Below are 7,616 nucleotides of genomic sequence, written 5' to 3'. Positions count from 1 at the left end.
GGTCTATGAGAGTTCAAGTTCAGCTTGAGTTCTGTCTTTTATCCATTCCAATTTTTACACAAAAATGGTGCTTCAAAACGAATGAAGTATTATAATTTCAAAGAAGTTGAAGGTTTTTCTAAAACGCCAACATATTATGTGCCAAAGTCTGCAATAAGTACTGAGTTACAGAAAGCTGCGTTTTATGAGTGTCTATATTTCAACTGTCATACTCTTCTGATGGTCAAAATGACAAATCAGAGTTTAATGACAGGAGACATGGAATGACGGAGATCCATCACTGGCCAAATTATCAGTGATTTACATAGCACTAAAAATAGTTGTGTAAGAGTCACTTAAGACAAGAACCATTTCCTTAGCTGAGGCAGACAATTTGAGTCTGAACTATCTATCAAAACAAGGATTAGTTTAGAATTTTATAGTTACACAAAATCAATCTACAGAGAATTCATAACATGGTTGATTTTGGCATCTTAAGGTAACTCTGAGGACAGCAGCAATCCAAGGACATTACTTTGAAATGTGTAAAAAACTGAACACCTTAAATGTCAATGCATAAACAGAGACAGATCAACAAGATAGGAAAAAACGTTGAAAAAAAAAGATAAATTAACTCACATGTTAAATGGCTAGGCTATGCATTAATTTAGAAGCTGAAAAATTTATTGATTTATAGAATCAGTTGTCTGTAATTACAATAGCAGTTTTATTTTAATAGGGACAAAGTACAAAGAGTACATTATCTAAAAGTAAAAAAAAAAAAGATCCAGAGGACATTAAGTGAAAAAAGATTTTCAATTTTATTGAACCTTTCATCAAAACATAGCACAGCATAGAAATATTTATTGGTGCATACGAGAATAAAATGTTTCACTGGGTTTGCAAAAATCTCCAGAGGGATTTTGTCCATCTTTGTTTACAAAAAAAACTTCAAATCCTTTGGGTCTCCTAGTGCAGTGGGTAGATTTTATATATATATATATATATATATTTTATATTATGAAGGTCTGGAGACTTTCCAAGTCACTAAGTGACTTTAACGTGTTTCCTTAGAAACTCTTTTGTTGTCATGATGAAATGTTTTAGGTCATTTACATGCTAGGAAAACCATTCACATATTATTATCAGTGTTGTGGTTGAAGTATGACGGTTCTTGTACAAGATAATGAATATGATGCTTATTATTTTTCATTTCAATGGAGAGAAGTGCACTCGTACCCTTAGCACAAAAAACATGTCCTATAGCATAATGTTTCCATCTCTGTTCTTGACTGTGAGGATGAAATTCCTGGCTAAATTTCATTGTGTATCAAGTTGACACCAGAGAGCTTGATTTTAGTCCAAGCCATTATTTGTAAGTTTACTGGAAAACCTAAGATGGGCTTGTAACCCTTTCATAGCATAGAGATGGAAATTCTAAATAATTCTGGTCTCAACTGTTTTCGTTTCACAAAGAAACTCTTTGAGTGATGTTGTAAGCTGATACCTCATCTTTACCCCCTGAGGCAATACTTTTGCATGAAACTCCAGACTTTTTTACTCCAATTCTGTACAGTAGCACCATGAGTTGTTACCCAAGTCCTTGCTGTAGTCCACCTAAACCTTGTGCAGATCTAGTGTCCTATGGTAGATGTCAGCTGACAGCTGTTTGGTCTTGCTTTTATTGACAAAGAAGTTGAAATCAAATGAATTGGTTCTGTGGACAGGTGGGCTTTAGTTAAACGAGGAGTTTAGTTCAGGGTTATCTACAAATAAATGATTGATTGTGATCTTGTGTGTCACTTTGACACATATCCAGTCAGTTGGAAGCAAAATTCTGGCTGGATTCTAGGAGATCAAAAACATATTTCACTAAAATAAAAGCAAATCTTTTTTGTAATTTTTATGCAATCTGTATTTTTTTTATTATCTAAACTCCAACAATCACCGGTCTGTAGAGCAAAGAAAGCTCTGCTGGAAAACTCATCATTATACTTCTGAGGAACAGAGATGTGGTGTCACTAGTGTTCCTTTACCAGTTGAATAGTCACTTCTTACTTTTGTTGTTGTATTAGAATGGATGCTTGTGTGACTAGAGGATTTTTCTGGTCCTATTCCAATGCAACCTCTCCACGTTTATATTCTATTTGCCTTAATGTTTCCATTTTGTAGTAAATCACCAGAGGGCAGCAGCGAACAAGTGCATTCCTTCTTTTGATTTGAAGGAGATCATAAAACATGTATGGTAAGACCTTAATGACATTTATTGTTGAAGTATTCCTATATTTACTGTCACAAGAGAGCAAAATAAATAGGACACTGGTTGTGAAGATAGCCCTGAAGTATCAGTCAAACTTTAGAATCTCAACATTCTTTCTGGCTTTCTACGTAACTTTAATGAGATTATGTTTCCAACATCAGGGGATTTTTCAGCATGGAAAGAAAACAAAGCCTCCTGTGATAAATGTAAACCATGTTCATAATGGCACCCTGGTTTTACTATTAATAATAACAATCTAATAACAATCTTAAAACGTAACTGTAGATTTCTATAGTACATATGGAAACCACAGATTTGAAAGGATGGTAAAGCAAAGCCCATTTGAAAGTTTGGAGGAGATTTACAAAACATGAAAGGCAGCTGGAGTCAAGGCTTAAGCTACTCCTGTATCAGATTAAAAGAAGCAGCTGACCTGTGCTGGGCTCTTGCTCAGTGATGTAAGCTCCTCTTTTCTACTGAATGAAAATTTTGTATTTTATTTGGAAATTAAGGTCCCACAGTCTAGATAAAGAGGGGAGAGCCACATAATCCATGTCACTTGAAATCCAAAGTAAAATTTGATGACTATGGTATTCATACCAACTTCTGCAGACTGTTCACTGTGTTTAATCAAATTCAAAGTCAGAGTAGCTTCATGCCTTCCTCTGCTGTAAAGTAGTATCAGTATCTGTTTTATTGGGCTCCTAAGCATCATGCAGAATCTATGAGATAATTCTCTGGGACACCAAAGCCAACTGGACCTCAGCTGTAGTCTGATCACTTCCATGAATTCTTGCAGAAGAAATCTTAATCAACTAAACAGTGCACAGTACAGTATATGGTTATACTTTTTAGTAGTCCAGCATTTCTGGTCTACTATAAATTATTTTTCTCAAATCTATAATTTTTTGTACATTGAATCTATGACACACTCTACTTTGTGTTGGGGAAAAAAATCCTCCAATTGTTTGGCTGACTTTATGATTAGAAGAAAATACAGTCACAAGGCTGCTTCATTCTTTCGGAGATCCCCGTGTGCTAATATTTCACTATTTGATGATCTTTTCCCTTGTATCTTCTGTGCTACTTAACTTCGGCATCAATGGATGCTTGTTTGAGTTGTGTGTCGTGCGACCTTTGGTGAAAAACAACATTTTGTTATGGTTGAACAAACAAGTCAATGAGTAGATTTCCTAAGGAAAGAATTAATTTGATTATTTTAGGCACATATTGTGCCTGCAGCGGAGCAATTCTTGTGATTCAATCATACAATGGGGACTTGTGGAAAATGAATAGGGGGCATTGTCGGGAGGCGAGCTTGTTTTCTGATAAGGTTGTTAAAAATTACTTTAAATTCGTTCCAGTAAAGGGACCAAACATACGTGATACATTGTGGGTCCACACCCCAGGAATGTCACATTTCTGTCACATGGTGGAGCCGTGAAATTTATCAGCTTTGCATAAACCTCCTTATAACAACAGACCTCACAGAGTCAAGGCAGATAGAATTAGCCTTCTATGCACACTAAGACACACATTTTAAGTAAACAAACTGTTATTCAAAGCTGCTGGATAGCTCTGGCCTATATCTGCTGAGAGCATGAAATCCGAACAGATGATGGTGATGGTATCTTGATCCATGAGTGTCCACTAGTGTAAAGTGTTTGTTCAGATGGCTGATATGCTCTTTAGGCTTTGGGTCTAAGAAATTCTCAGAGACTCCAGAGGAAAAGATAGTTGACATCTAAACAGAATAGTCATGCACTTTCATTTTGTGGAGTAGAATATTAAGATGTGTGCAAAAGCCTTCTAATGTTCTAGTGAAGACTGGGTGGCTCCAGGAAATCACTCTTTGTTGCAGTTTCCAGTGAGGTCTGAAATGCTAAATGCAGAATATGCATGTTATTGCAACTCATTGATATGTGATGTTGAAGTACCATAAAACAAAGAAGCGCAACAATTTTTGTATCAACTAAACATAATGATGCCTGCTCAGTTCTTTTAGCCAATGAGATCACCCACTAGCAACCTAAACTTATTGGAACACAATTGGGAAACCCCATTAAAATTCAGTTCTTCACTGAAAAATCTAATCTTCTTTTTTGACTCAAGAAGATACATTTCAAATTGATTTACACATCAAGCAAAGGATATCAGCAAAAATGAACATTGTACAATATTATATCCCCTAATAGTGTTGGCTCATATAACTTATGTGATGCATAAGTTATTTATGCCACTGACCAGTCCCTTATTTGATGTATGAATTGCATCAGATAACACGGTGTGAGTGAACACTATTTTGTTCAGTCACATCAGCAGTTAGAAACACACCAAACTAAAATGTCAGAGGTGATCATGTGCACTTGATGTGATACAGTTGTGTGTAATTTTCATTTTGGACTGAATATGTGGTTGTTCTAGTTTATTTCTCAACATAAATAAAGTTTTTATTACATTTTACAGAAAGGACGGATGGATCTAAATGTCCAAATATGTTAGATAAACACACCTACTGTTGTAAGGTGTCCTATTTTTTTTTCAGTAGTTTAAACAATTCTGCAAAACAACTGAACTAATCTAAGGTAATTCTTCTTGCTTAATGTTTGGTTTTTATTCCTTTTTCCACCTTTATTATGTGGTTGTTACACTGCATCTTTCTTTAGAGCGAGACTGTAACGTTCAAAAACGATAAAGGAGCAAAATTTTGTAAATTTGACTTTTTCAGTTTTACATTATGTTATGAGGTTCTTCCCTCATCAAAAACATACCTGGAGGGTTGATTTGTTTCTTTCATGTATGTTTCAGAAATACTTTCATCTCCATGGTTCTGTTTGCAGAAACATTTACACTGACTGGGCGCTGAAAGAGAGTGAGCTTCTTAAAGAGACAGAGGCCCAATTTCTAGGCGTTAAATTGCAAAGTCAAGTTTTTTACCACAACTGAAGGTAACATGGTTACTTAATTGTGTTATAAAGTAGCACCATGTGCCAACAAAATGCATAATGCTACCCCTTTAAGGTTAACAAAAGTTTCAGTAAGAATTCTAAAAAAAAAGTCACTTTAGGTGAGCAATCAGGCTTAGGGCGAGCATAAATCCTCCAGGTATAGTCATGGCATCACAAATACTCCCAATGCCTGCATTTGCTGATGACTACAAAATTGAAAAAGAAGGGCCCTAATAATTCTGAGGCAAGTTTCTCTCAGCAGTGCGTATTGATTATTTGTGTGGGGTGAGAGATTTGGAAAATTCAATTAAAGGAGTTGTGCAAAGGATTCATAAATTCAACCCCTCCAACCCGTATCAAGACATGGTTATGTTCTAAATCAATGCTGCACTTCACAATATATTTTCTTAGGAATGTGAAAATAAATAACATTTAAACAGTTCTGCTTACTGCAGAAACAAATTCTGTCTCCTGGAAACACTTTTTAGGTAGAGTCAGGTACTGACTTGTGCACATCAGAGTGGTAACATACTTTTATTGCAGTTTTTCTCATAAGGAAATCCCATATAATATTAATTTTGAGATGACAAAATGAGGGTAAAGAGTACAGCTCAGCAGAGTAAAAATTGATCAGGCCATAGATGGAGCCACATTGGGGAAGATTTGTATGGCTGCAGTAATGGACTGTATTAAAAAGATTCCTTAAGATGTCATAAAAGTGATGGGACAGTGTCGCTGGCCATGCAGCCGTCAGCTTAGGAATCTGAAACACTCGAGCACATCAATTTTAGGGAGAGGTGGATGCTCATAGACAGATGCCACCTAGTCTGTGTGTTTTATGATTGGACTTGTGGTTGTAATTAAAGGGGAGAGTTTTATATTTGATGGCTTTGATCAAAGTGAACTCGAAAGATATCGATCGGCATCGTGTATAACCAAGTTTGCAATGTTTTCAGATGTGATTTCTGATTTAGTTAATGCCATTAAATTTTTCTTCAGACCCAAAGAAACCTCATACCTCCATGTTTTATTGAACTAATAATGAAATAAGCAACAAACATGTCCAGTATATATACAGTACCATAAAGAGTATAATTCAAAATTGAAACAATATTTTTCAAATTTAAACCATGGAAGTGCATATGCACAGAGCCCCCAACTTCCTTCAGAAGTCCCTAAATTAGTGAATAGGGTCTAGATGTGTTTAATTTAATCTCAGGATAAATCCAGACTCTATGAAGGCCTTTTGGAGAACATTAGTGAGCAGACAGCATCATGGAGACCAAGGAGCACTGCATCAGCACAGCAGACAGGTCAGAAATAAAGAGTTGGAAGTGTTTTAAGCAGAGCTTATAAAAGAAAATGGAGAACCGCTTAATCCATAGTCCAAAAACAAATCTGGAAACCTAGAAATACACCCTTGTCCACCTTACCTGGCCTTTAAAAAACTTTTTGTTTTTGTAAAACACTATGTGTGAAGGAAAAGCAATATAACATCTCTCTGAAGATGCCATTCCCACAGTGAAAGAGCAGTGGAACCATCATTCCATGGAAATGCTTTTCTTTAGCAGGAACAGGGACACCAGTCAAGGTTGATGGGAATATGGATGGAGCTAAAGGGCAATTGTGCAAGAAAATCTATTGGGAATCTGCAAAAGACTAGGTCCAGGTGAAAGCAAATAATGATGTTAGAATGCCCCAGTCAAAGTCCAGACTTTGATACAAATAAGACTCTGAGGCAAGACTTGTAAATTGGAAAGTACTGTAAATATTCACAGCAGCTCTCCATCCAATCTGGTTAAAGTTTTTAGTTTCTCGAGATGTAAAGCCGAGCAGATATAAGCCATAAAAACTACCTGCTGTAATTTCAGTGAAACATATTTCTGTTTAAGTCAGTGGAGTCTGCGATTACTTTTTTCCCCAGATGGATCTAGGGTATTTGTTGAAGTAGCTGAATTCATAAACTCTAAATATCAGGCGATTTTGACCGCAAACCTTCAGCTGTTTGCTAGAAAGTTGAGAATAAAGAAGAATTTTATTTTCTAGCACTGCTTTGAATCCAGGAATTCATAAATAAATGACAGAATGGCTTTTCCAGAAGAAAATTAATGGCCGGATCAGTGTTCAGAACTAAATAGAAGAGATAAACAAGTACTTTTTTCTAATTTCACTGAGTTGTACAAGAAATATGCAGCATTATAGTTGGAAAAAGTTCCAAAATACTTCACCTGGCTTATATTTTTTCACATCATTAAAACAAGTATTGTGAAAGGGAAGTACAGACTTGTCAGACTTATGTATGAATGTACTTTTCTTTGTATGTGGTGTCAGTAGGAGGGATTGCTGGTATAATAATCCTCTGACAAATTATGAATGAAATGTATTGGAATGCATTTTGCAAACAGGTAGTGCAGCTTTATGCAAAAAGG

This window comes from Xiphophorus maculatus, chromosome 9 (genome assembly GCF_002775205.1).
Source record: "Xiphophorus maculatus strain JP 163 A chromosome 9, X_maculatus-5.0-male, whole genome shotgun sequence".
NCBI lineage: Eukaryota > Metazoa > Chordata > Actinopteri > Cyprinodontiformes > Poeciliidae > Xiphophorus > Xiphophorus maculatus.
The sequence above is the reverse complement of the archived record's forward strand: the minus strand, read 5'-3'. Positions refer to the sequence as shown.